General features: G+C 63.8%; 1 protein-coding gene across 28 annotated transcripts in view; it reads left to right on the top strand.

The window, feature by feature from the left end:
- The window catches only part of RBFOX3 (RNA binding fox-1 homolog 3), a 183,023-nt gene that overhangs the window by 79,153 nt on the left and 76,335 nt on the right, over positions 1 to 27,535 (top strand). For 12 of the 28 annotated variants that reach the window (XM_075770650.1, XM_075770677.1, XM_075770670.1 and 9 more), the window contains exon 2: positions 5,972 to 6,115. The exons of 4 other annotated variants lie outside the window; for them this stretch is intronic. The gene's annotated coding sequence lies outside the window, so the exon portion shown is untranslated. Of the gene's footprint in view, positions 1 to 2,382; positions 2,476 to 5,971; positions 6,116 to 14,295; positions 14,535 to 27,535 lie in introns of those variants that run through there. 12 more of the 28 variants (XM_075770672.1, XM_075770648.1, XM_075770663.1 and 9 more) reach the window with 4 other exon arrangements.

Below are 27,535 nucleotides of genomic sequence, written 5' to 3'. Positions count from 1 at the left end.
CAGCGGCAGGAACGGACACGGAGCAGCCGGGTCGGCCGTACGTTTGCCGGGGATAAACCCCCATCCCGGAGCGGGGCTGCTGCTAAAACCTGCCTCTGCCGGGGCAGCCCGCGGGTTTGTGCTCTTTCGTTGGGAGGTTGGATGGGGGGAGCATTTAAGAAGAAGAAAGAGAAAGGGGAGGGAGGATGTATAATTATTTTTTCAAATGGCTCTCAGCCGCTGGATGCCTTTAAAGTTCCCTTTGTGTTCCCGCGGGTCAGGCTGGGCAGAGCCTGGCCCGGAGCGGCGCGGTGCCGGCCGCCTTTGTCGGCGCGTCTGCGGTCTCGGTTATTAGCCGGGATACGGAGACCCAGAACCTCAGATCTTCTGTGCGGCTGGTGGGAGAAATAAGCAGAGCTGCCTTATCACGCTCATTTAACTGGTTAATACATCTTCAGAGCAAATAATGCAGTCTGTGGGTGAATTGCTTAACCAACCTCATTACTATTGTGCATTTAGCAGCTTGGAGGAAGATAATACCTTTCAGGTTTGACCCAATTTTAGTTTTTGTTGTCATAACCATGGAAAATCGACCTTCAGAGACCCTCAGCAGTGAGCCTGAATAGGAAGTGATTTACAGCAAAAGTGCTGCGCAGAATACTTAATGCACTTGTGCAGGGAAACAGACTGCAACCGCCGTCCTGGCATCCCCGTGCCCCCCAGCCAGCGCTGCCCGCCCCCACCCCGGCTCCTGGGCACGCGCTGCCCGAGCACGGGCTGTGCAGGACGGGGTCTGCGGCAGCTCGGCGGTACCGCTGCTCTGCCTCGCCGGCACGGGGCCGTGCGGGACGTCGGGGGCTGTCACCCATGCCCGTGTCAGAGGGGCAGGGTGCAGCTGCAGAGCAGTTCTCGGGCTCGGTGGGAGCTGTGCCCCAGCCCCTGGGTGCCCAGGGCTGCCCCGGGGGAGCAGGGACCCGCAGCCCTGCCTGGGCCCCCGCTGCTGCCGCCGGAGGTGGGTGGTGAAGCATCCCGGCCGCTCACAGCCACCGCGCTGCCTCTGAGCATCGGGGGACGAAGGAAAAGGCAGAGTGTGATGTTCTGAACTGCAACACTGAAAACAGAATTGCAGGACCGTAGGGCTGTGGTCCCGGGGGGGTCACGTCCCGCAGGCTGCCTTCCCGGCTGGCAGGAGGGGCCAGGGGCGGCTGACAGGTCCCCTCCGTCCCCGACCCCGCGGCTCCTGCGGCACTTCCCGGGACTGTTTTCTCCGTCCTTTTGTTCAAGATGGTTTCTCCTTCCATTCGTTGCCTGTCTTTCACTTCTTTCCCGGCTCTTTTATCTAATAACAGCGCACCTTTAGTGCAGCGGGGCTCTTTACTGAGGCTGTGATAACTCCCTGTTCTCTGGAGCTGGGCGAGAAAAATGCAAATGCTATGAGCAGGGACGCATCCTGCTCCCCGAGCTCCTCGAGTTCCCTTCCCGCTTCGCTCCTTAACGAGCACTTTCCTTCCGGCTCACGCAGCCTGTGCCTGCTCGCAGCCTGTTCAGGGCTTCTGGAGTGCTGCAGTGCGCCCCGCGAGAGCAGCGTGCGCCCCGTGAGAGCAGCGTGCGCCCCGCGTGTGCCCCTCGGCGCGCGTGCCCTCAGCCCGGCCGCTCAAGCCTGCCGGAGCCCAGCCACGGCACGCTGACAACGGCCTGGCCTTGGCCGGACTTTCCTCTCCCCGCCGCTGCTCGCGGGTGCTCGGAGCCGCCGTCCACCACCGGCCCGGTGCTTTTCTGCAAGGGCCCTTCGTCCGCCCGCTCTGCGCCGTGGGAGGCGGTGACAGCCCCGACGCCGCGCCGGCAGCGTTCCCCTGGGTGAGATGTCACCCGCGCCTGGCGGGGGTGGTTCCCATCCTTTGGTTTTGTCTGTGGCAGGCAGAGACTTTCCCAGCTCCGGCAGCGGGGGTGCGTGGGACCTTCCTCTCGCTCAGACGGGGAGGAGGGTGGCAGGGAGGTGACAAGCCTTCCTCCCCTTTCCCGAGGCAGCTGCGAGCGTGGCTCCACCACCCAAGCCTGGCTCCGTGCTGCTGCTGCTGTTGCTGTGCGTGGGTGGTCCCTGCGGCGCAGGATGCAGCTGACAGCGGAGCCCGGGGCCGGGGGAGCGCTGGGAGCGGGGGATGCCCGGGGGGTGCTGGCTCCCCCCACTCCCAGCACAGCCCCAGGAGCCGGGGGGCTGTGTCTGCTCCCCTGGGGGTTTGTGGGGGGGAGCCGGGGTCCTGCTGCGGCCGGTGGGGTCGGGGGTGCTGCGGGGGTGCTGCAGCAGGGCTGTGCTCTTCTCCCTCCTGTCCCCAGGCCTGTGCTGGAGCGGGGGCACGAAGTGGGCGGCTTATATGAGATTGCTTTAATTCTGCTGTTTTGCAGCTAAAGGAGAAGCTGCTCCCTCAGCGCAAGAGTTGAAACACTTTAGCCTTCCTCTGTGTCACCTCTATGGCCGTGGATACCTCCAGGTGTGACGTAAGTGAGACTGGGGGAAAAAACATCTTCTGTTCAGCATCAAAATCCTATTACCAAGCGCCGTGTTCTGCTGCGCAGATAGCAGGCTCGGCACAGATAAGTGGGAAATAGCTCCTGATCTGGGCTGGAGCAGGAGCTGTATCTCGGGCTGCACAGGCTCCAAGTGCTGCTTCAGTGCGTTTGCTGCTGCAAGAAAATTCCGCTCTGCCCCTCCCAGCGACGCAGGGACAAGTCACTGCGGGTATTCGCCTTCACAGCCCCCCGCCAGCACCGCCCTGCCCGGGGGGATTTCTCCGTCACCCCGCTGCCAGGGCGAAGTCCGACAGACCGCGCGGGGCTGGGGCCGGGCGTCCTGCTGGGAGCGTGGGGACTGCGGCGGGGGCTCAGCTCCCGAAAACGAGCAGGCGCAGCCCCGGTCCCGCACCCCCCCAGCAACAGCAGCCGTCGGGCCGGCCCTGGGCCTGCAGACGCTGGGGGCAGCTGCCCTTATCTTTCCTCCCTGGGGTGCTGCTGGCTTTGATAAAACCTCTTAGCCTTCCGGGGGTTGGCTTGTAGATCTAATCGCAATGTTTTATTGCGCAGTAAAAGCCCGGTGGCTCCTGGGGGAGATGCCCCTGGGGGTCGGCGATCCGCTTGCACCACCCCTCCTGGGGCTGGACCGGTTTCCCTGCGGGGGGGATGTTGCAGGAGCGGGGCTGGCTGCTGCGGGCGAGGGGTGCTGCTGGTCCCCACCAGTCCCGCGCCCCGGTGGGGAACGTGCCGGCCCCATCCCCCTGTAACATGTGGGTTTGCTTTTGAAAATAGAAGGTGCTGAAAAAATATTACTGTGGTCGTCTTGTTTTAGGGATGCTGTTGGGTTTTCCCCGCGTCTATCGTGTCCTGCGCTCGCTGCATGTGCATGGGTTGGGTTTTTTTGGTCTCGGGTAAATCCCGCAACGCGAGCGTGGAAGCTGTAGCTAAATGAGTTCGTGCTGGAAATACGGTGTCGGGGAGGAGACCCAGGGGTGCTGCCTCGGGTGCTGCCCAGCGCTGGGCTGGCGTCTGGGGGAGAGGGCTCTCGGCCGCTGGAGTGCCGGGAGAAGCGGTTGGAGAGCGAAGGTGGGCTCAGGCAGGAGCTGCCGTTTCAAGGATTGCTGGGGGAAGTTCTTTGCCCCGTGTGGTGCAGGAATTCGGAGATGATCCTCGTGTGAGCCCTCACGCCCAGCTCCCTCAGGCTTAAAACCGCTCATGCCTCGAGCACCCGCCTCGGCCGGTTCCCCCGGAGGTGTCGGGCTGGCCGACCGCCTTTCCCAGGGGACGCGGGGTGCCCGACGCTGGCCTGGGCAGCGTGGAGGTGCCCGTCCCGGCTCCCCGCTCCCTCCTCTGCCTGGGCAGCGGCACGTGGGGGGGGGACAGCCGGTGAGCGGGGTGGGGGCTGCGTCGGGGGTGTGCAGGGGGGAGAGACGTGCGTGCGATTCAAAAGCCCCTCAGGAGCCGGGACGGGCGAATCCCCGCTGAACCCCCAGCTCTGCTGCGGTTCCTGGTGACGCAGGAAGGACGCGAGGCGGGGAGGAGCGGGGCTGTGGTGGCAGCTGCCCCGGGAGGGGACGGCAAAGGGGGTCCCGCGCTGGGGGCTCGGGGGTCCCGCCGTGACAGACCCGCGTTAAAGGTGGCTGGGATGGAGGGGGATGGGGAGAGTGAAGTTGTGCTGAGCTGTGCTCTAGCTCTGCGTGCTAATCAGGAGCAGAGCCTAATGAGCAGGACTAATGAGGCAGAAGGGGAATTCCAGCAAGTTTGGGGAGGCTGGGGAGTTTCTGTGCTGTTCACTGTTTCTCTGGGGGTTTTCTGTGGTCTGTCCCCAAAAGTGGCGATGGCTTCCCATCGTGGGGATGGTGCCCGCTCCCGGCAGCGCGCTTGGTGTGCCTGGGTTTTGCGGCAGAGCCTGGCGGCTGCACCCCGGAGCCGGCCGCAGGGGGTCTGCGTGCTCCAGCCCGCTCCTGGGGCCGGGGGTGTCTGTCCCTGCCGCGTGGCCGGGGATGCTGGAGCCTGCAGAGCAGGGACGGGTGTCACCACGGGGCTGGGACAGGGCGACGATGTGGGGCCGAGGGCTGATTGTCGAGCCCAGGGCTGCCCGCCTGCCTGCTTTCTGCCCCCCCGATGGGGACGGCCACGGGAGCGTGCCCACCCGGCAGCCCTGGCCATCTCCTCCCCGGGAGGCCGGGGAGCCACAGGGGCCGTTCTGTGCCGTGTTTGGGGTCCCTCTGCCTGTCGTCCTCCACATCCTCCCGTGGCCAGCATCCGAGCGCCTCTGCGGGCTGCCCATCGGCTGCTTACCGGCTCTCTCGCCCCTTCCCCAGGGCCGCTGTGCTCCTGCACTGCTGGGAAGTGACATCCCTGTCCGGGCACCGCGCTGCTTTGTTTATTGGGATGCTGTTGGGATGGGTTTTGGGGGAGGCTGGTGGCTTCGCACGGCCCCAGCCAGCAGCCTCCCCCGGGGATTGCTGCAGAGCCAGCCCGGGGGCTTCCGGCCCCCTTTCCGCTTCCCTCCTGGTTTTGGCTGATTTGAAGGCAGGAGGGTGATTCGTGAGCCACACCACTGCGGGCATTTTTTTTTTTTTCCTTTCCTCTTCTCCTTGCTTTTTAATGAGCCAACCTTGGAGGACCTTGAGAGACGCTCCTGCAGCTTTGCTGTGACTTATCTCCCGGCCTCTGCCCCCTATTCCGCCGAGGGGATAAATCTCAGCTCCCGGCACGGAGCCGGTGCGCCGAGCCCGTCCTGCCGCACGGTGCAGGCGTCATAACTCACGGCGGGCGGGGGGGCTGCCTGGCAGAGGTCGCAGGGTGGACGTCGCCGCTCGGCGCCGTGATGGATGGGCTGCTTGGGGGGAAGCAGGGAAAAAAGTCCCATTACAATGGGGGACAAGCTGTTAAATTATCTCCTGTTCAACCTGGGTCGGGGAAAAACAAACCAGACCTGCTGAGAGTGACGTGGGGCTGCGGGTTGTCTCCGAGGAGCCTTTGGCGGGGAACGAGTGGGTTGGGGGGTGCTTTTTCCCTTGGGAAGAAGCCTTTGCTTTTCCTCATCTCAATCCCATGTGCTCTGCCGAGGCCAGGGCTTCTGCTCCCCACGGTGGCAGGGCCAGCCTCAGCACCCTGCATCAGTGCAGAGAGCAGGATGTGGCCCTGCCGGGGACCCCCGAGCCAGGGACCTGCCGTGCCTCCTTGCAGCCGAGCCCCGTTCCCCAGGGCCAGCCGCGCTTCCCCCTCTCCAGGGGGCTTTGCCGTGGGCAGGGTCCTGCCTGCCGAGCTGCCTCTGTGCGTGTCAGGCAGCCGGGCCACGCTCCAAAGCTGCTCTCCAGCCGTGAGATAATTGTGCTTTAAAAGAGTGGGACAAGCGGCGTGCGAGTCCCTGGAAGCCGTGGCTTTCAGAGGCGCCGAGCTCTGCGGCGTCCTCCTCCGTTATTAGCAGCGATGCCTACACAGGGACGGGACTGGAGCCTCTCCCTCTCTCTTTCAGGCTGAGAAGCTGCTGCTGTGAGACCCCGACGGCTCTTCCCGACGGCTCCGAGGGGCGAACGCGAGCGTGAGCTCCCGCCTGCCACCGCAGCACGAGGTACCTGCTCTTGGCCTCCGGGTACATCGCTCCCACTGAGCAGCCCAGGTAGGAGGGGGGGAGCGTGGAGATGGTTTTCGGTTGAGGATGAAGCTGCTGCTTCCCACGGGCCACGCCTGGGGCAGCAGCTGCCAGCGATTCAGCCTGTTGTGTGCTTTGCACCAGCGCTGGGTACGGATCCCGTGCCCCCCTGCGGTGGCACCAGTGCCCGAAGCCCAGGCTGTCGTGAGATGACCTGGCGAAGGGAAGCGTCGCGGGGGGAAGCCACGGCCACTCCGGTCCTCGTGGGACGGGGGGTGGGAGGGTCTGGTCCTGCCCTGGGCGCTGGGCTCCCCGCTGCTCCCTGGGGATTGGTCCTGGCCATCTCCCTCCTGCTCGCTGCAGGGGTCCCGCAGCGCGCTGGACCTTGGCAGGGGAGCGTGTGAGTGCGATGCACGCGCAGCCCTGCACTTGGCAGCCCGGCTCTCGGCACAGACCGTGCCACAAAAACCCGCCGCGGCTGCGTGCGTGGCTTCCGTTTGGTCTGGTTTGACCCCGTCCCCGTCAGTTCACGTTACACGGACTACAACCCCGCCTCGTGCTGACACCAGCCTGCACTGGGAGCTTGCACCAGCCTAACGAGTAGTTAAAATTTAAACCTGGCAAAGGCAGCGTGACTTTCTTCTCCAGACGAGCCGTCGTCCCTGTTTCCTCCCGGTGTTGTGAGTACCCGAGGGTGCAGCCGGCTCTCGGAGGGGGCTGCGGCAGCGCTGTGGCAGCCACGCTTTCGACACGAGGGCCGGGGCCTGGGCGCCGCTTGGGGACAGGGCACATGGCACCGTCTGCCACTGCACGCGTCTCCCAGCGCCCTGCCCCGCCGGCTGCCGCTCCCCAGGGACCCCCGAGCCAGGACCGCTCTTCCCCCCAGCTCAGCCCGCCGAGGGGTCCCGGCGCCGGGGAGCCACGTGTCCCCGCCTCGCCGTGCTGCTCGCCGCACGCCAGCTCCTCCGCTCTGCCCCGTCCCAAGTGCGTGGTTGGAAATCATCAAACAGGGAGCGAGGTTTTGAGTGTCCGCGTCCCGAGCTAGGGATTAGAGACGCCTCACCTCCGCGAAGAGGCTGTGCAGATGGATTTCCCAGCTGCATTTATCAGTTTGAAGGCAGCGAAGGCAGCTGAGCTCTGTGTATCACCTTGAGCGGGTTTTTTTGTCTTTTAGAAAACTTGGGGTGGATGTTATTGCTCATGAAAGCGAGGGGCTGATCATGCTGGGAAGGAGCAGGCGTAGTGTGGGCTGGCACTATTATGCAAGCTTCCCACATGCCGCTCTGCCAGTGCACTCCGTTCCAGAACAACAGCACGCGCCCGCGTGCCAGCCCCGAGCCCACCCCCGGGTCTGCCGGAGCACCGCGGTCCCGCTCTGCCCACGTCACCCTTGCCGCGGGCCCGGCCCGCGCTGCCCACACCGCGCTGCTGCCTCGTGCAGCCCGCTCCCGCAAAGGGGCCCCGAGCCCAGCGGGCAGGGGCGGTGGGGCGAGGGGGAGGCGCGGTGCTGCCCGGCCCCTGCCCCATGGCACCGCAGGAAGAGGAGCCATGCAGGGCTGCCCCACGGCACCGTGGTGCGCCGGAGCTGGCCCATGACGTGCGCCCTGTCCAGAGCAGGAGCGCTGGGAGTTCCTCCCGGGACCTTGCGGCATTCTGGGGCATGGACGGGTTTGGGGCCGGGGCTGTGCCGCTTTTTGTGGGGGTTTGGAGTCGCGGTGGTACCCTGGCAGTGATGGTGTCGTGCCCCTGCGTGGGGAGGGAGGTGCCCGTCCCTGGGAATGCACCGGTGCAGCCGTTGCTGCCGGGACCCGCTCTGGCCACCCGGGGAGAGGTGGGCTCGCCCCGGCTCAGGCTGCCGAGCCTCTTCCCCAGCCACTTTTTCCCTGCTGCTTTCTCCTCTGCCCATAAACCGTCCTTCTCTGCGAGCCGTCTTCCTCGCTGGAGCCTGGCACGAGGGCTCTGGGTTGCCACCCGTGAACTGCCAACGAGGCTGCTGGTGCAGGGCACGAGGCTCACCGGGACGGCGGAGGAGCACGCCGATGCGGAGCCCCTGCGACGACGCTCCCCGTCATCCCCAAACCTGCCGGAGCCCCCCCCGGGAGGAGAGCGCTCCTTAAAGGAAGGCTTGAAGATGAGCAATGGAGAAACATCTGACAGGGGAGCCCTTGAGGCGCTTTTGTTCCAGCGAGTGGGAGTGTGAGATCCGCTCAGACATGAAAGGCTGCGCAGCTCCGTCCCCAAAGTCACGGCGAGGAGGAGGATGGGGGGGTGCGGCTGCACAGGGAGGTCATCCCGGGAACGACTGGCACCGGGATCCCCGCTCCCTCCTCCCCTCTGAGCGAGTAAATTAGGTCACACTTGAAAGTCAGTTTCTTGGCTGTGGATTTAATTTAGCTTTTCCAGGCTAGTTATCATATAATAAATTCCAGGAGATTTATAGAAAACATGCCCAGGGAGGCTTAGCCAGTGTGTAACAAGATTTGTGCTTATTTCCCGCTGTCGAGCAGCTCCAGCGAGTGCAGTGCTGCGGGCAGACGTGCAGGCAGGGCTGGCAGCTCCGCGGGAGCTCCCCGGGGCAGTGGGGGGCCGTCACCCCACGGCGCTCCGGGGGGCAGGAGGGTCCCAAGCACAGACATCCTCTGCCCCAGCTCCCCCGCAGCAGCAGCTGCTGCCATAAATCCCGCAGGAGCGGGTGCGTTCCCCGTGGCCATTCATCACTTGTCTTCTCGCGTCTGCTTGCTGTGAGCAATGTCAGGCAGGAGCCTGTCCCGGCGGTGTCCGGCACGCGAGCCGCGGGCAGGCGATGCCGGCGGTGGTGGCGGAGCGCGGACGTGGCAGCCCCGGGCTCGGCGCCAGAGGGGAGCGATGTGGGGAGTCAGGGGGGCCACCGGGTGCCTGTCTGCGGGGACGTCCCTCCCGGGGGGGCCTTGCTCTTCCCTTGCTCCCGGGGTGCAGGCAGCCGTACGATAACAAGCTGAAATCTGGAGCTCTTTGCTCTCCCCACTGCTGGAGGCGGGTTTCCCACCGCTCTGGGAAAGGCCGAGAAGGGAAAAGCGCTGGGTTTGCAGTGATTTATGACACTTGCGGCACACCGGCAGCTAAGCGGCTGGGAGAGCGCCGGCTCGGCACAGAGGGCACTGCCAGCCGCGCTCCCCGCTCTGTCTCTTGCTGCTAACGCCGCCCAATTAGTGTCTTATTAGTCACTCCGCGTGTTAAAGCATTAAGAACAATTAAGGGTGAGAAGAGTTTCCAGATGTAGCGGCAAGCGCTGGAGCCGGGAGCTGGCAGCTCCGCTGGCTGCTCCCATATGGAAAGGATCTCACGCACGGCAAGGCTCGCTGCGGGACCAGCCCGTGGGCGCTGGGGCTGGCGCGGGGTCCCGGGGCCACCGAGGTGCCGGCAGCCGGTGGACGACCCCGCTGCGGTGCAGCCCCGTGGGCAATGCCTGCCTCTGCCGACACCACCACAGCCCAGGGCCTCGCAGCGGTGGGGTAGAGCTACGGGCGCTGGGGGATGAAGGAGGGAAACTCGGGGATGCTCGTTGCCGGGGGGAACAGCCGGGCGCTGCTCCTGCCCCCTCGGCAGAGGCGGCCGCGCTGCCTGGAACGTGGGGACGCGCCTCCGAGCTCCGCTTGAGCACCTTGGATGTGCTCCCCGTTATTAAGTTTGCAAATGAACTCAAGTCAAATATTTATTCATTGGCTGGGCTGGGTGTGAGTCAGAGTCCCTCCGCTCGGTGCCCAGCCGTCGCTGGCAGCCCCGCACCGTGCCGTGCCTTTCCTGGCGAGAAAACGGGGCTGGGAAAGCGCCTGGCTGCGAGCAGCTGGGAAAGTGCATCTGGGACATGGCGTGTGGGGGACAACTGCCTCGATAAAGATAGCGCCCGCGTTGTTGACACTTGGAAGCGCAGGAGAAGTAGCACAAGCAGAGACGAATGTGACTTCAGAGCCTGGGTGCAAGTGACTTCAGCTCCCCAGAGACAGTCCCCGGGCGGCGCTGGAGGGAGGGGGCCTGGGGCAGGCGGTTCCCGGGGGCTGTCATGGCGCTTCCGCAGCTGGTCCTCCCCACACAAGGGAGGTCACACCCCCACCGTTGCACCCACCGCTGCCTTGGAGGGGGCCGCCAGCCGGGTTCCGTGGAGGCAGCCCTGGCCCCTGGCCGGCACAGGTGATGGGGTGGGCGCTGAGCAGGGCTCGCTGGGTGCTGTTCCCACTTGCCGGACACGTTCCTCTTCACTCGCCTGCTGCCCGGGGAGCGACCCGCAGCCAGCTCGCTGCCTTGGGCAGACGTATTTTATCTTGGCAGCCTTGGCGTGTTTGCCGGCCTGGGGCGATCGTGTTTATAGCCATGGCCTCCCCACGCTCCTCAGCACAAACCCCTCGCCCTGCAGCTGGGCGCTTTGGGAGGTTTTCCCGTCTGCTTCCGGAGGTTTCGGGTGCCCTGGTGATGCAGAGGCTCCCTGCTGCCTGGCGTGGGAGGTTGCCCCAGCCCAGGTGCTGCTTGCCCAGGGCTGCCTCGCTGGTGCGATGGGCAGGGGGTCTCCCTGGGCGGCGATGCCGAGCTCCCCCCCTTGCCACAGCCGGGGCCAAGCGAGCGATGCTGGTGTGCGGCCGGGGCGGCGGAAGGGGGGATGGTGGCCTTCAGCGTGTTGGAATAATTTCTCTCCTGCTCTCTCTGGGGCGAGGAGCAGTGCTTGGACAGATGGTGTTTTTGAGTGACCTTGTAGCTCTGAGCGATTCCCTCGGCTGCTGAGTAATGGTGGGAGCTGCGGGAAGCGAGCAGCGGTGCTGCAACCTGCTCGCGCCGGTGGGAGTTTGTCAGGGAGCCAGGGCTGGGGAGGGATGTGGGGTGAACCAGGGGATGGAGCCAAAGCCCGACAACCACGACGTAATGGCTGCAAGGACGTTAAATGTGCACCGCGATCCCCCGCTCCCCTCGGCCGTGGGAAGAGCGCGGCGTGTCTGGTGAGGCTCTGACGCTCCCTGACAGCTCCTCCATCCCGTGCCCCCGTCTCCTTCGCCTCAGCAGCGAGATCGCTCCTCCTCGCGCCTCTTGCTCTTCTTTGGGAAGAGCCTGAGCGTTCTCCAAGAGCCGAGGCAGCGGCGCCTGCAGTCAGTGCGGCTGGGGCCAGGCGGGGGGGTGCAAAACCCCGCGCTGCTGCCGCGGTGGGTGTGCAGGATGGTGCTGCTGCCTGCGCGGAGCCCCCTGGCCAGAGGGTGTGTGGCGGCACAGCGGGAGGGAGCCGGGTCGTGCCGGCTCGGCGAGTGCGCTGGGTGGGGGTGCTGAGCCCAAAGAGCAGGGATGGACGGTGCTGTGCACCCCCAGCGCTGGAGGGGGGTCTGCAGTGGCAACGCGAGGCCCCCCCTTGCCCCCAACCCAGCAGATTAGGGTGGGACGTACCCCCCCTGTGAGGAGAGGGGCTTTCTGCTCCCCGGGAGCGCGGTGCGGGGTTCGCTGTCCCCCCCCGCAGTGGAGCAGCTGGGGCAGAGCTGGCCTGGCCCTGGGGAGCCACCGCGGGAGGTCAGGGTCCACCCCGACCCGCTGACCCCCAAAATCGACAGGGACGGTGTCCGAAGGTCCGGTGTGTCGGCGCTGCCTCTGCGAGCCAGCAGCCAAAGACAGCAGAGCGCGGCAGGTAGAAGGGCTCTTGCAATACCAAGTGTGTCTCAGCTGCGGTCTAGGACCGCGCTCCCGAGGGAAAAGACTGGGGTGTGCGTCCAGCACCGCGCTTCGAGGGTCATCTTTGCCGTTGAAGAAGAGTCGCTCCTGGGTGAGCCTGCGGCACCAAGAGGTGCCCTAAATGGAGGAAGGAACAAGGAGATCTTGGCACCAGCCCGGAGCATCATTTGCATTCGGGCGCAGCTCCCCGCTGCGAGGGAGGTGGGGGCCCCAGCAGCGCCTCGGGGTGAGGAGCGTGGCCGGCACGCTGGCTCTGGCTGTCGGAGCGTCCCGTGGGACCGCTGCAGAGGGGGCTGTGTCTCGGGGATTGCTGTGCTCCAGGTTTCCTGTTTTCACGCTTCTCTGCTCAACTTTGTGTCCGCGTTTGCCGTCCAATTTTTGTGCCTCTGCTTCTTCAAAACGGGAATTGCCATCTTGCTGCGGCGGCCGGTGCCTCCCCTCGCCTCCACGCGCTGTCCCAGCTCAGCTGCTCTCGTGGGGCCCGTGGGCTGCCGGGGCTTTGGGCGAGGGGGGAGCCGGGTCGTGTGTCCCCCCGGGGCTGCTGGGGGCCGTCAGGAGGGGCTGCCCGTGGCGATACCGGTGTGGGCATCTCCGAACCTTTCCCTACAATTCCTGTAAGGTGATCGGATAAACCAGAGCGGGGCTGTTTCTGTTCCCGTCTGCTCCCGTGCTCTCTGGGCATGGAGCGTCTCACTGTCCCGTAGGACGCACCACGAGGTCCAGCCAGGGCTGGGCAGTTCCCAGACGGACTCACGCGGTCCGTCGTGGTGTCCCGTGGGGCGAGACGCTGCTGGCCCCTGCCCAGGGGCTGTGTGGGGCAGGCAGCTCCTGCCAGGCAGCCCCCCTAAGCTGGGATGTGGAGCTGTGGTGGGGCAGAAGGGAGCAGTGAGGGCGTGCGTGCGGGGGTCTCGGGGGTCTGCGAGCGCAACGGGTTGGGGCGCGGGACCCAGAGCTGCTCCGGAGTCACCCCACAGTGCTCCTGCTGCGTGTCTGGCGTGTGCGAGTGAGGTGGGAGCATCGTGCAGAAGGATGCGCGTACCCTGCAGCGTCTGCAGAGGGGACGGGGACCGTCCTCCCTGGCGTGCCCCGCTCCCGGGCAGGAGAGCAGCCTGCGGAGACAGAGGTGGCTGCGGTCAGAGGGCTCTGCCCCGGGGACGCCGTGGGGAGCTCTGAGCTCATCCGCACAAGCGGGTCCCTGCCCCTCGCGCTGCGGGTGCTGCTGGGGAAGGCCGGGTGCTGCTGGGCGCTCAGATGTGGTGCATCGCCCGCAGCCGCCGGTGCCAGGCTGGCTTGCAGCATCTGAGCAGCTCCAGTTACTTAACATGCAGCAAGTGTTGTACTCGGAGAAATTTAGACGTAATTTTTTTGTGCTTGCATGTAAATGTGGGTAGGTGCTGTCCTGATTGATGGCAATTAGCATTTTCTAACGGTAACAGATGTTCAGATTGCCAGGAGGCTGGTACCTAACGCCCACACTGCCATCTGTTCCACTGGGCACTGCCTGGGGAAGCGATACCAGCGCCGCAGACCTGCGAGTCCTTGGTGGGGTGTATTTAACAGTATTGTGCAAGGGTTTGGTGGTTTTTGGTTTTTTTTCTGGGGAAAATAATAATAATAAAGACGTTTTCAGGTTTATAAATAGTACACTCTGTTTATTATGGGATGGAGACTTTCCATCTGATTAGCAGCCTGGATTTCTGCACGGAGTTAGGGAAGCAATCTGGACAGCGCGTGGAGCAGGGGCGCCCGGCCCGCGGTTTTGCAGGGTGGCGGTGGCGGGACAGGGCTCCGGTACGGCGGCGGGCGGCCGGGAGGAACCCGCCGTTCTCTGCTGGCTCCCTGCAGCGGGGGAAAGGGCTGCTCGGCTGTGGGCCGTCGCTTCTCCGCTCCGGTGATGGAAGCGGTGAACCATCCGAGTACCGTTTGAAAGGAGTTTAAAGGCATGTTTTGGGAAGAGGCCCAGAGCCCCGCGCCCCGTCCCCGCTGCCCAGGAGGTCCCAGCTGCAGCCGCTTTGCTGAGGACTGTCCCAGCCTCCTGCCCGAGCGGTGCCTGTCCCTCCCTGCGCACAGAAACCTCCCCATCGCCTTCCCGCCTCCTGCTCCTTGCAGCCTTTCGCACCCTTCGATACTTGTGCCAACATTGTCCTTCAGCCGCACAGCTCCGCTCCCTCCCCAGTGCCCGCTCCCCCCGTATTTGTAGAGGAGCAGCCTTGGCTGGGCTGCGCAGGGCGAGCTCCTCCGAGCTCCATCCTCTGTGCTCCTGCCCGCTCCCCCGAGCAGCTCTCCGTGCCCCGGGCAGCCCTGCTGCTCCATCCCAGCCCCTCGTACGCGCGGGCATCCAGCGGGACGGATCCGGCCCCAGCGGAGCATGGTGCAGCAGCGTGGCTGCTGCCTGCTTTCTCCTGGAAATCTCTTGGCCAGGCAGCCTAGAAACACGCTTGCTTTTTTCACAGATGCAGGAGATGGTGACTCATAGTCAGCTTGTAACTGAGTAATATACCTAGATGTTTCTCTGTGTGTTTTTCCAGGTTAGAGCAGAAATTCTCGCGTAGTCCTTATGTTCAGCGTTTTGAACTTTGTGCTGTTCGGTCGCTCCGGTCTCGGGGTCTGCCAGCCCCCCCGGGCTGAAGCCTCTCCTCCCCGCACGGCAAATGCCTCCCCCGGCCCTCGCCAGCCCGTCTCCTTGGGGTGCTGCTGCCGGCCAAGCCGCTCGCGTCCCCCTTGTCTGAAGGAAGATACCGACTTATTCTGGCACGAGCTGCCTTTGGTAAGGCGATGTCACGTCCTACCTGTTTGTCATGTGCTTCCACCTTGTTTCTCATTGAGCTTCTGTTCTGTGTGCTGGGGGGGTCTGGGGGGTCTCACCCTGCCCCTGGCTCCTCCCTTGGCTCCCTGCTGCTCTTTGCCCAGCGCTGTGGCCCGTCGCAGCTTGACGGCTCTGTGGTTGGGCTGCGAGTTGGGCCAGTTCTGGGATGGAGATTTCCTCATTCCTCTGATTTAAACTCATTGGGCGTTTTGGGTTTTACTCCTGCTTTGGAGACTGTAGCTTCAGTTTCCGTTCCCCCGGTCTGTAAAGCAGCCTGCCGACAACGGTGTGTTAATCACCATCCCCCCCTGAAAGCCGAAGCTTGTTGTTCAATCAGTTTTCAGGCAACACCTAGGTTAGTTTTATCTCTACTCATCCATGCTGTGCAGCAGCCTCACTTTTCTTCTGTATTATCTTTTTATTTACATAACTAATGAACCTTTCACTATTTTGCCACAGCATCTCATTCAGCCCCCGGCAATCCTTGCTCTGCCCGGCGCTGCCTGGCACGCGAGGTTTTCTGTGCCGCCGCCGCCGCCTTCCCCCCCCCGGCTCCTTCGCGGCTCAGGTCCTGCCGGCTGCGTTATTTATCCGCTCAGTTCTGGGTTTGCTCTCTGGGAGCTTTCTTCCTCGTGTTGAGGACTTTATTTACTCCTCCTGCTTTAAATAAAACTCTGCTGGCCTTAGAGCTGAAAGCTGCAGCCTCTAAGGTCCTCTTGTCTTTGCTCTTGGAGCTAGCCCTAACGTACAGATGTATTTTTGTTGGCGGTTGTGTTATTTAGACTGACTCGACACGTGGCCATCTGTGCCAAGGTTCTTTTCTGCGGCCGTGCCTCCCGTCCCGTGTGTGTGTGCGCCGGGCCCTTTGTGTGACGGTCTGTGCCTGGGGACGTCAGGCTGCCAGAGGGGTGCAGGGGGTGCCTGTCGTCGTTGTAAGCTGCACGCTGCCGTAAAGGCAGGAAACGATTCCTGCTGGAGCTTGTGCACCCGTCAGGGGAGAAGCTAAAAGACAAATGGATGCAAACTGCTGAAAACCTCAGAGATGTGGCTTGCGAAGTGTGACCGTGTCGTTGCTGATTGCTCTCAGGGGGAGGAGTGGGTCGCGGGGCCAGGCGAGGCCGGTCTGGAGGAATTAGCGATTCCTCCAGGATCCCTTTGCTCATCCGGGAGAGGCTTCCCCAGCCCAGCTCGGGGCGTCCCATCCTGCTGGCACCCGCACGAACGCTGGTGCGAGATGCCAGGAGCAAGACCACGCTGTGGAGGTCCCCAAGTAAATGAAGGAGTTCGTTTTTTCCTAGAGGACAAGTCAGCTTGAAAAGGAGCTGGGGGGGGAAACAGAAATCTGAGCTTTTTCCCCTTAAATTGTGCCCGATGGTGAGACGGTCCCTGGGAGATCTGGCAGGCGGGTGCTCTGCTCCCTGGGGTGTGGGGCATCCAGACGGCGATGCGAGGCTTTGGGGAGCTGGCAGGGCTCGAGGTGCTGGGTGCTGCAGCTGGGGGACGGCTCTCCCCGGCTCTCGCCCGTTCCCTGCTCACCAGCGCATGACGTTCCCCACCGGTTCCTTTGGGTTTTGTCCTTCCTGGCAGAGCTCCCCCCGTCCGTAGCGTGTCCCAGCTGTTTCTGTTACGCTGCCAACCATCCCGCTCCCTCTTCTGTCCCTTGGCTGCAATACCGTAATTCGGGTGATATTCCGTGGGATTGGGGGCGGCTGCTGCCTGCCTCCGGCTGCGGGAGGGAGCTGGGTGGCTGTCGGGAGCGCTCGGTTGTGTCCCCGACCGTGCTGGGCTGCACCGGCTGCTCCAGCCCCCGCTGCTCGCCGGGTCCCACCGGCTGAGGCAGACCAGTGGTGGATGATGCTCTCAGCTTGGTCTGGTGGGGCCAGGAGGGATCTGCCACCGTCACCAGGAGCAGTCCCCGGGAGCTGCAGGTGCTAAACCCGTGCACGGGGCCGGCGCCGGACACCGACAGCTGACCCCCGGCGTCCCCGCAGTGCCACCACGGAGAGGAGCCCCGGTCCTGCCCTCACCTGCGGCCACCGCGTCCCCCGGCCGCCCCGCCTGGGGCTGGGGCCGTGTAGCACTTTGACTGGCACAAAGTTGTTTCCATGACACATGATTAGCTCTTCCCTGGGCATCATTAACATTTCTCTAAAAAGACCCTGGCGTTCCGCCAGCTGCTTTGTAAGCTGCTTCGGAGGAGAGGAAATCAGCTCGTCTCCTTGGCAAACTGGGCCAGGCGATGGAAGTTTTCCGACGCAGCGCGGCGTCCAGGGCAGGAACCTGCTCGCCAGCGGGAGCGAGCGTTCCCCAGGCCCCGCCGTGGATTTCCCAGCACGCGGCCATTACCTGGCCGTGCCGCTCGGCTGCCGGCAGCAAGAGGGGTGGTGATTAAATGACAAAAGGTGAATTATACAGAAAGTGCTTTCCTCCTCTCCGGAGAGCTCCCACGCTTTCTCTGAGGTTTGATTCTGAGGCATTTCTGTATTTTTTTCTTTCCCTCCCCCCCCCCCCCCAATTTTCCTTTTAAAAACATGAGTCAATTGTGGTGCGCACAAAGGGGAATACTGGGAGCCTGGGCTGGATGCCGCACGCTGCGGAGCCCTGCCGAAATAAATCCTGTCCTTGGCTCTTGGCTGCTCCAGCTCGGGGAGGCTTTGCTGGGCTGAGGGGCGAAGGGTGAGCCGGCTCCTCCGGGTCGGTGCCCGGGGTTTCCCTCCGGTGTGCCCGGCTGGGAAGAGCCTCTGCAGCACGAGCTGGACCCCTCAGCCTTGCTGAGCCCCGGGACCCCCCTCCTGGGCACCTCTGGGGGGGATGGTCCTGGCGAGGACATTGCTGGGAGCCGGGGCAGAGCTGTGCCCACTGGTGCCAGTGCAGCGATGAGCGGCACCGCGGAGGCTCTGGTCCCTGGAGAGCCCTGGTGTCCTCTGCTGCCCCGGCCTCCTGCCGCATCTCCCTGCTGCCGGCCGGAGCGTGGCTCCGCTCCACCGATGGGATGGGCAGCAGCCCTGCACCCCTCGGCGCCGCTGGGGCTGCGGGGGGGGCGCACCGGCAGCAATTTTCCAGCAGCCCGTCCTGCTCGGGGTTCAGGCTCCAGACCGTGCCACCGTCCGGGCAGGGACGAGCCCGTGCGCTCCCCCATCAATACCGACCGGAGGCTGGCACGCTCTCCTGTTGGCTTTTTGGCAATGTCCGTATCCAACGTTCACAGCAGCGGGAGTGGAGCGAGCCGCCCCTGGGGAAAGGTGACCCCCGTTACTGATTACTTTTTAAACGCTGGCGGAGCTGGACCCTGTCCCAGCCGTTTCCCCGTCGGAGGCAGAGCCGTGTGCTGGCAGGGGAGGAGAGGCCGAGGGCAGCCATGGAAATCCGGGGCTGGGCTGACTCGGGGCCAGGCTGGAAGGGTTTGTCAGCGGCCGGCGCCAGGTGCTTCTCCAGCTGCACCAGCCGGTGGGACGGGTGCTGGTGAGCGGGCTGGGGGCTGCACCGGCTCAGCCCCCCGGAGCGGGTGTGCACCCCAGGACCTGCGGCTCCTGCAGCGGCAGCCCGGCAAACCGGGGAGCTCCAGTGTAACTGCAGAGCCGTGGGATTTGATTTGCTTTGACTGTCCATGTTCTCGCCAGGTTTGGGACCCGGCAGCATCCCTGAGCCGTGGCTGCCGTACGGCGCTGCCAGAGTTTGGGATTGGCCCAGGAAAGGCTCCGGGGCAGCTGGACCAGGCTGGGGTGAAGCTTGGCCGCTGCTCTGCTGCAGCACCAGGAAACCTGAAGGCACTTCCCTCTCCCCTTTAAATGAGATGTCCTTGGCCCTGGCCAGAGCCGGGCATGGCGCGTGGGGGCATGGGAGCCACCGCTTTGGGCAGAGGAGCCGGTGGGCAGCGGGCAGAGGAGCTGGCAGGCGGCGGGCAGAGGAGCCAGCGGGCAGCTTGGGGATGAGCCCAAGTCTCACCTTGGTGCGAGCGAGTTCAGACCTCGCTGCAGAGCTGGTCCCAGAGCGGCCGGTGCTGCGCAGGGGATGCGGTCTGGGGACAGGGTGAGGGGCTACGAGTGTGGGCAGGCTTCTCCCCTCCTTTTTCTTTTGTTGGAAAACAAGCCTGCTTTGCTGTCTTTGTTGTTCTTCCCTTCACTCGCTTTTCAAATTAATCTGGGAAAACTTACCCCAGCATTCGCATAGGTGTCACCAGCCCGACAGCTTGCGCTGCTCTAATAAAATGGCTCCGTAGCAGAGGGTTTGATCTATTTTTAAAGCGAGCTCTGCGCTGTCTCCTCCCGCCCTCCCACCAGCAGGCTAAACTGAGCCCGAAGGCTCTTGGGAGCGCGGCAGCGGCGCGGGGCGGCTGGCGAGCCCAAAGCCTTTGCTCCCCCCAGCCATGCCGGGGCCGTAGCCATGGCCGGGGCGGCCAGCCCCGACTCCTGCTCTCCGTGGCCGGGAGATGCTCCGGCGCGGCAGGAGCAGGGAGCAGGAGAGGGCTCCCTCCGCCGCTTTGTCACAGAGAGGAGCTCTCTGTGTGATTTTTATTCCTTCAAGCAGTGACTGTGCTGTATAAATTAACATACGGAAACTTAGCTCCGCTTGGAAGTTTGGTATTTTCTCCTCGTTTGATGCCCTGTTATTAAAACTCAATTTTCTACGAATAACGTCCTTTAAATAGAATTCGTCTTCCAGCGATGACTCATATCAAAGCAGCAGCTCCTCGCAGGAGAAGGCAGGCACGAGGGCAGGTCTGGCACTCGCAGCCTTGGGAATCCCCAGATTAGCTCCCGGTGCTTTGCTGCGCCGGGGGAAGCTGTCCTGGTTGCCCCTCCTGCCTGTCCCGCTTCCTCGCCCTGCTCCGGCCGTCGTTGATGCCCAGGGACTCGCTATGGGGATGGGATCCCCCGGCGCGGTCTGGGGTGTACCTGGAGCCTGCGGACCTGCCCGTCCTCCTGGCCTGTGCCACGGTGGTGGCATGGTGGCGCTCGCGGTGTTACAGGCTGGGGATGAAGTGTGCTCCCGGAGCGGGGTGCTGCGGTGAGCCGAGGGGTCACCAAGCGGGTTGGCCGTGCCGACCTTGCCGAGCGGTGGCTGAGGGGGTCTGGCAGCAGGACGCGCTCGTTTGTGGCTTTTTCCCTTCCACCACGTGCGCGTCTCTGTTCCGCCCGGCGCTGGCTCTTGGCCCGTGCGTGCCTTCGTAGCCGCGCTGCCTCTGGAGCTGTTCTGTGGGCAGACGTGGCTCCTGCCCGCCCAGGAGACGCGGTGCTGGGCTGGTGGTTACACAGACGTGCATCGAAAGGGACGGCTAGTGCCGAGCCAACTGGTACCCGTCTGCAGCTTGCAAGCGCTGGGGGGGCGAGGGGGGGCCGGAGGGCTGGAGGGACCTTCTGCTCAGCTGCCCGGGCAGGCGGGGGCTCGGGCCAGGCTCTTCTGCGTGTCCTTGCGGAGAGCGAGGGGCTGGGGGGGCTGGCGATGGGGACGTGGTCGGCATGCGGCTGCAGTTTGTTATCGAGTGCCTAACATTTGGCTTGGCCTGCTGGGGACAGGATCTCTCCCACCTCGGTTAGATTGATGACGACGCTTAGTTTTTCATTTCCCAAAGGGAAGGCAAAGTCCTCTAAATGCCACGGCGAAGAAACGCAGGATAGCAGCATTGCAAGGCTCCGCTCAGCCAGGGCAGCGCGTGGGTGCACGTGTGCCAGCGTACCCCGACGTGGCTGGTGGCTGTCTGCAAGCGCAGTAATAATTTGTGAATTGTTATTAGAGGTGCCAAAGGGTGTCGTGGGTCCCCTGCGCCTGGCGTGGCCTTGGCAGACCGGCAGGAAGGCAGGAGCGGTGCAGGCAGGCGAGGGGGATCTCACAGGTGCTGTTAGCGTGAGCATGACGGTGTTGCGACTCTTGGCACAGGGCGAGACCGCTGCTGGGATGTGGAAAGAAAAGGAGAGGGAGGAGACGCTGGGAGGAACTGGTGATGGGGAGGTGTGGGTTACATCTCCTGGGAAGGGACTGCGTGTCCTGCGGGTCCTTGCCCCGCCATTGCCCGCTAGCAGTCCCTTTGCTGCCAGGGCATGGGCTGTGCCAGCTGCCGGAGCCCACCCTGCCCGGTCTCCCTGCCCTCACTGCGGTCCTGCCACGGGGCAGAGGGGTGCAGCCCTGACCTCCCGAGGCCCTTCGCAGCCCTGCTCTCGGTGCTCGGGGCGGTGGCAAATCTGGGCTGTATGCGGCTGACGGGCAGGGTGACCTGCAGGCTGCTCAGGCACCGTTTGCTTTAGCTCATCACCAGTGTAAAACCCTCTCTAGACTGGGGAAGGGGAGGCATTCCCACGCTGGCAGAGGCATTCCCACGCTGGCAGAGGCATTCCCACGCTGTGCTGTGTACCGCGGCTGTGGTGATGCTCTGCCATCCATCACCGTGGGGCTGCCGGTGCTGGGCGAGCAGCCCTGGTGCCCAGTCCCTGGCAGAGCACCGGGGCCGTGCCTAACCCATAGCACAGTTTACCGCTGCTGAAGACAGCGTCTCAAACCTCCTCGGGGCTCCGCGTGCATCTCCCCAGACCCCCGGCTGGCGCAGACTGCAGCGGGCAGGAGCAGGCAGGAGGTGGCAGGCAGGCGCTGGAGTTAATTGGGAAGGTTGTGGGTGGAAGGAGTGAGTGGCAGGGTGCTCGGGGGCACAGCTCCGCGCCTCAGCACAGCGTGGGAGTGGGGAGCGGGAGGTCGGCGCTTCGCCAGCCGGCACCGAGCAGTTTGGCAGCGCCGCGCGTGGGGCGCCCGGGGCTGGGGGAGCGGGCAGAGTGGCAGGGCTGGCAGGGCCAGAAAGAGGTGCAGGAGTGGTGTCAGGGAGGGAGGAGGCACATTTTAGGTGCTTACTGGGGTGGAGGGCTGGTCCAGTGGGCAGGATGGACAGGGCTGGGGCTGAAGGGCTCCTGTCCAAAGCTGTGTTTCACCAGCGCTACAGCACATCTGCACGCGGCAATTTCCCCCCAGGGAGGAAGAGGAGGGCACAAGCAAATCTTCCAGCACCGGTGGTGTCAGGCTGGGGCAGCTCTGAGTGGTCTTGAGCGCCTGCAAAAATGAGTTTTCTCCCCCCTCCCGCCCCCCTCCCTGGGAAGCCGCTTGCTCCAGTTCAAAGTTTCCTGCCAGGAGTATTATTCTTTCTGGTCTGGCATCTGTTAAGGTGACAGCGGCGGGGGAAAGGGAAGGTATTGGAACAAATTTCTCATAAAAAGTGGCTAAGTTGATGAAACCATTACGGTGCCTGCATCCTGCACTCAATCATCGTGACACGCCGGGGAAGAGATGGACGCGCTGCCGTACGCCGAGCTTTCCTGCAGGAGAGCGGGGCCAGCCCTGCCTGCCTTCCCGCGGCTCCTGTCCCCGGGTGTGCACGCACGCCCCGACCCGTCCCCTCCGCCCGTCCTGCAGCCTGGGCTTCCCCACATCTGCCCGTTTCTCCTCGCTGGTGCCGTCGCCGGTGTTTTCTGGGTCGGCCCCGCCGGCGGGGTTCACTCGCCGTGGTGGGGCAGGGTGCCTGTCTCTGGCGAAGCGGCAGCGTGGAGACAACGTCTGACAGCTAGCACCGCTGCGGGCAGCGCCTGCTCCGGGTCCTGCAGTCGATGCGAATCCCGGCGGGGGAGAGCCGGGCAGGCAGCAGCCCCGCACCGGGCGATCCGACGGGAGCAGGGTCTGTGCCGAGTGCCCGGCCCCAGGGCAGTGCCGTTGGGGGCTGGGGGAGATGGGGCAACCAGGGGAGAGAACACAGGGCCGAGTGCTGGATTTCCAGAGTGTTACCTGCTTTTGTTAAAAATCAATGATGCACTTGAGCGGTTCCACTTTGTCTCCCTGACAGCGAGGCCGCTGCATCAGCTGGGACTCAGGACCCGGCACCGCTCACGGCTCTTGTAATCGCCCTCTTCTCTCTTCTGCTCACCCCCCCGAAAGCCAGCCAGCTCATCTCCAGCCCCATCAGCACCAAGATTTACAGCGGGTCTCTGCCGATTGCTTGTCTCACCCCTCTCCTGGTTTTATGCTGATGATCTGTCATGCCCCGCTCCTGCTGCGCAGCCACCGGGACACTTTGTCAGGCGAAGTCCTGCCTCGTCGTCCCCCGTTCCTGTAGAGGGGAGCGTGTGCGATGGTGTTAAAATAACGGGGCAGGGTCTCCTTCCCCACCCGCCGCACTGGTTTACCCTTCCCCAGCGCCACGGGGCTTGAGGGTGGCAGCGACCGGCCGGCAGCTGCTGCCCGGGGCTCTCGGTCCCTCAGCTGTCCTTCCTAGCAAGCGTTATTTCTTTAATTGGCTTTTCGTGTTTCTGGAGGAGCAGTGCCGGTGCACGTGAGCCGCTGCATTACAGATAAGTGTGCAGGCAGCTGCCAGCTGAGTGCCAGAGCCCTTGAGACCCGCAGGCAGCGGTGCCCGATGCCGGGCTGGCACCATGGGGGCTGCAGGGCTCCGCGAGGGCTGGGGCAGTGGCGGGGGGTCGGACCGCGCCGTGAGGCTGCCGGCAGCTGGGTGCTCCCTCCTGAGAAGCAGAGGGGCCGGGGGTGCGCCAGGCACCCCCGGCTGTGCCGTGTGGTCCGTGCTGCCTGCATCCCTCCTCCGTACCCCCCCGGGGCCCCCATAAATAAACCCGGCACCCAGGGAGCTGCCGGCGGGGCTGGAGCTCGCACGGCGAGGCAGGGGAGGCTGTTCGCCACCAAGGTCACCGGTGCCACCGGCCGGGACTTATCTTCTGTGTGTGATGGCAATTCTTAGATGTGGCACCTGCCATGTGAAATATGGCGAGGATCGGTTTGCCAGCCTGGCCCAGGTCCCGGCGGTCTGTCCGCAGCCAGCCAGGCTGCCCCAGGCTTTAAATTCTGCAGGTGCCTTTTCCTGCAGAGGTGCTGCTCCGGGGACCATAAAGAGCCGGGAGGGCTCCAGAAATGGCAGCGTATCTCTAGACCAGGTCTCAGAAATTCTCTTAATCCCTTTTCCACCCCCACAGCCTGCTTCACGCTAGGCTTGAAGTGGTCACCCGTGTTTAGTGCTCGCTGCTGGTCTGGGTATTGAGCTGCGGGAGGAAGCGCTGGGATGTGAAAGGAAAACCCTTTTTCCTGGAGGCGTTGAGCTATTCCTTACTCTGACCTAGATGTCAGTTTAATGCTCCGGCAAGTCCCAAGACTCGCATATGAAGTTGCCCAGGGGAAGATGATATTTCAGGAACACAGAAGCTTCTCAGCAGTGGTAAAGTGCACGAGCTTTCCCTGGCAGGAGCCTTGCAGAGCCTCCGTATGCTAGCGACCGCCATGCCAGCCGTGGAGCGGTGCCCCCTCTCCTCGGGGGTGCGAGCGCGGTGCCCGGGCAGCGGGAGTGTCGGCGGTGCTCTGGCACACGATGGCGGTGCCGGGCAGGGCCCGTGGTGCTGCCGGGGCTGGGGGCTGGAGTGCGACGGCGAGCCGCTCGTGGTGCCCGTTGCTCCGCAGCGTGCAGCGCTGCCGTCGGTGCTGCCTGCAGGTGCTCGGCTGCCTTGCCCGGAGCACGAGTATTTCCAGCTTCATCACGTGCATCCAGAGCAGGGGCTGCGAGCAGGCTGCGATGAGGGATGGGGCGTGAGTTGAGGACACACGCTTGCCGTGCTGGGTAAATCCGCGTTGCACACTCGTCCATCGCTGTGGGCGTCAGGTCCCATCTCCCACGCAGGGCTCTGGCAGCCAGCGCCGCTCACCTTCACCTCTCTGCTCCCCTCTTCCCATCTATGTTACACTAATTATTTTAATGAAGTGCACTGCGTTCCCCGAGGCACCCCCAGCCTAAACCCTGCTCACACACGGGCCCAGAAGGGTCGTAGCAAGTGCCCAAGTACTGAGGAGGTCTGACAAGTTGGGGACCAGTGGGGACACACTGAATCTGCCCCCCTGAGTCCTGGTTTTGGAGCTCTCCCAGGGGTCACAGAGCGGCCACCTGATCTTCAGGCACCAGAAGAAGAGCTTGAGCTGAGACCTTACGAGGTTTGGAGGGGTTGAGCCGGTTTCCCACAGGCAGATTGGGGGCGCGGAGGTGGCCCCAGTTTCCTCAGCATCCCCACTGCAGGAATGGCCCTGTGCCCCGGCCTCCTCCTGTGCGCTGCTCGCGCCAGGAGGGGAGCGACGTTGCTCTGCGTCCTCCTCCCTTCCTCTGGGTGATACCCCAATAAACCATTGCCAACGGCCTGTGGCCCCGTGCGGCGCTGTGGGCGGCTGGCGCGGCGCTGGCTGCAGGTCGCTGGTGCAGCCGCGCCGGACACACAGGGGGGCTGGCGGGAGACTGCTCTGCCCGGCGTTGGACGGCGGCAGCGACACGGGGCCGCACGAGGCTGGACCGCACGGGTTCGCTTTGACAGGTCGCTTTGAGAGATGTGGCGATTTCATTCTGGTTTTCTTGTTTATCTTTATTCTGCTGTGGTGGCTGCAGGTGGGGAGAGAGGAGCAGGGACCCCACACGGCGCAGCCCCCTCGCAGTCACGCCAGCCTGGGGACTGTCCCCAGCACATCCCCGCCCAGGGACGGGCTCGGGAGCCCTCAGCTCCCTGCGGCATCGCCCGCTGCACTCTGGTACCTGCCAGCTCCAGAGGGGCTTGGGACGGCGGGGAGTCCCTGGCAGGGTCGGCAGGGGAAGCTGGCAGCTGCCTGAAACGGGGCTTCCCTCGTTTTCTGCAGAAGGCTTTCTCCTCCACCGGGCACACCTGCGGGTGGTTGGAGCAACGAGGGCTCGGGGCGGGGAGCAGCCGCTGCCCTATAAGAGCCCCTCCAGGAGGGGTGGGGGGGTTTGCAGGAGGGTGGCTTTGGAGCTTGGCTCCCAGTGTGCAGGTGCAGCAGCGTGGTGAGGAGATGGAAAAGGTTAGTGGGGTCGTGGGGGGAATGTCATGCTTGTTTTAGTCTCTCAATGGTTCCTTTTCTCTTTCCTTTCCTGCCTTGTGCCTCGGTTTACCTGCCTGTTGAACAGAGGTCAGATTTAATGTCCTTCTGCAGACCATGCAGCACAGTTGGTGTTTGCTGCTGGGTGTCCTGGTGAGGCAGGAGCCTGTCCCCTGCCTGTCCCCCGCCTGTCCCCTGCCTCCCCTGGGCTCCTCTGTCAGCCCCGGTGCTAGCTGGGCACCGAATGGTCTTTGCTCTCGTCCGGGTGGTTGTGCCCCCCCGTGCCCGCTGGGCTGGGGTGTGTTCCGGGGGCTTGTCCTGCCGGGTGCCCCCCGTTGCTGTCGGAGCCTTTGTGGTAGACGCTGCCCAGCACAACCAATGCTACCAAAAAGTTGATGCTTTTGTCTTCTGTTCCCCTGCACCTGTGAGTTCCCCTGCGGATGATTTAGAGCCGAAAGTCTGTGCTCTGGCACTGGGAGAGGGTTCCCGAGATAAAATAATCTCTGCCAGCAGCTGAAGTGACAGAAGCCCCATTAACAGCAGCATATGCCTGAAAACACACACATACTGTGAGGGAGGACGATGCAGGGTGGGGGGAGCGCGGGAGCAGCAGCCCACAGGAAGGGGGGGATGCAATAGCTGGTAATTACTCTGCTGCCATTGGGATGCTCCTTGCTAATTTACAGCATTAGTGGAATCGGGATGTGATTCCTCCTCCTGAGCCCGGGCAGGGCTGTCCCCTGGTGCAGGCAGCCGTAATTATCCACATTTAACTGAGGGCTTGTAAAATCTATTTGTCTAGCAGAATGTGAGTATAATTGCTGTGAATTAAATAAGGATGCAGTTGTGGCTGGAGCAGGACCTCGCCTGACGGAGAGCACAGAAAGTTGTGTCTCCCCAGTGCCGGTGGGTAGGGAGGCTGCTGCCGGCCTGGAGCCAGGGTGGATTTCAGGGGTTTCTGGGCATCGCTGCGTCCCCAGCGCCGACCTTCCCTCCCTCTCTCGTGGCTGGTCTGACTGGAGTGGATGTGCTGACGGGAGCTGTGTGACCCGTGAGTATTCCCCGCGATCTGCTGTTTTATCTCCTCTTATCTCCGCGTTGGTGTGGGGGCCAGGGGCTGCCCTGGGTTTATTTTCCTTGACGAGTGCGTTTGCAGAAGCCGGTCCCTGGGTGCAGCTGCTTTGCTGGGCCGTTCCCAGGCGTGGGTCGGCGTGCTGAAGTTTGTGCCTCTGTAGCCTGCCTTCCCCCGGCATCGCTCCCGGCTCCTGCCCTCCCTGCGGCCGCAGCCCCGTGCCGCTTCCCGCAGCGCACCCGCGCTGGCAGTCTATGGCGTGGGGTGCGTCCCGGGTCAGCTGGGGGCTTGGGTGCCACGGAGCTCCCCGGCAGGGTGGGGAGCGGAGGCTGGGTGCTGCTTGGTGGCACTGGGAGGGCTGGCAGAAAGCCGGTGCCCCCCAGGCTCTGGGTGCTGTGTGGGAGACCTGCCCTGGATGCTGAGCCGCTCCCCCCCAAGGTGTTTTTAAGGCACTTGGAGCTGCTTTGCTCCCTGAGGGGCCGTTTCCTCCGCCCGGAGCGGCAGTGACAAACCTGTGACTTGGACCCGCTGAGCCTGGAGGAAGCGGCAACAGCTTCATCTGTCCCCTTGGCCCGGGCACACGGTGCTGGCTCGGCAAAGGGGCTTGGGGACCATCCTGCTCCGAAACTGAGCTGGCAGGAGGAGGAGGGTGGGCAGCCGCTTTCCATGGCCCTCTGCCCCCCCCCAACCCGGGGCGAGCTGTTAAATAAATGTCCCTTCCCCGCATTAGGGTGATGGCTGCGATCTGCTAATGGTGTGAGTGAAACGCTTCCCGTGGGTGATGGGAGTGCCGGCAGCGTCATCGGGGTGCTGGGGCCGCTCGTGGTGTCCGTGCTAGAAAAACACTGGTGACATGGGAAATGTGCAGAAAAGAGCTGCAGAAATGGTTCACAGTCTGGAAAATCTGCTCTGCTGTGGGAGATGCAGCCGAAGTAGGTTGAACTTTTCATCCAAGAGAGGTTTAAGAGGTGGCTTTGCGACGTAGGTCGTTTTAGGCTGTGATCAAGAGACTTCCGCGGGTACAGAGCGCTCTAATTTAGCAGGGAAA

Source organism: Balearica regulorum, chromosome 18 (genome assembly GCF_011004875.1).
Source record: "Balearica regulorum gibbericeps isolate bBalReg1 chromosome 18, bBalReg1.pri, whole genome shotgun sequence".
NCBI classification, from domain to species: Eukaryota; Metazoa; Chordata; class Aves; order Gruiformes; family Gruidae; genus Balearica; species Balearica regulorum.
This window is presented reverse-complemented; position numbering and strand designations above follow the sequence as displayed.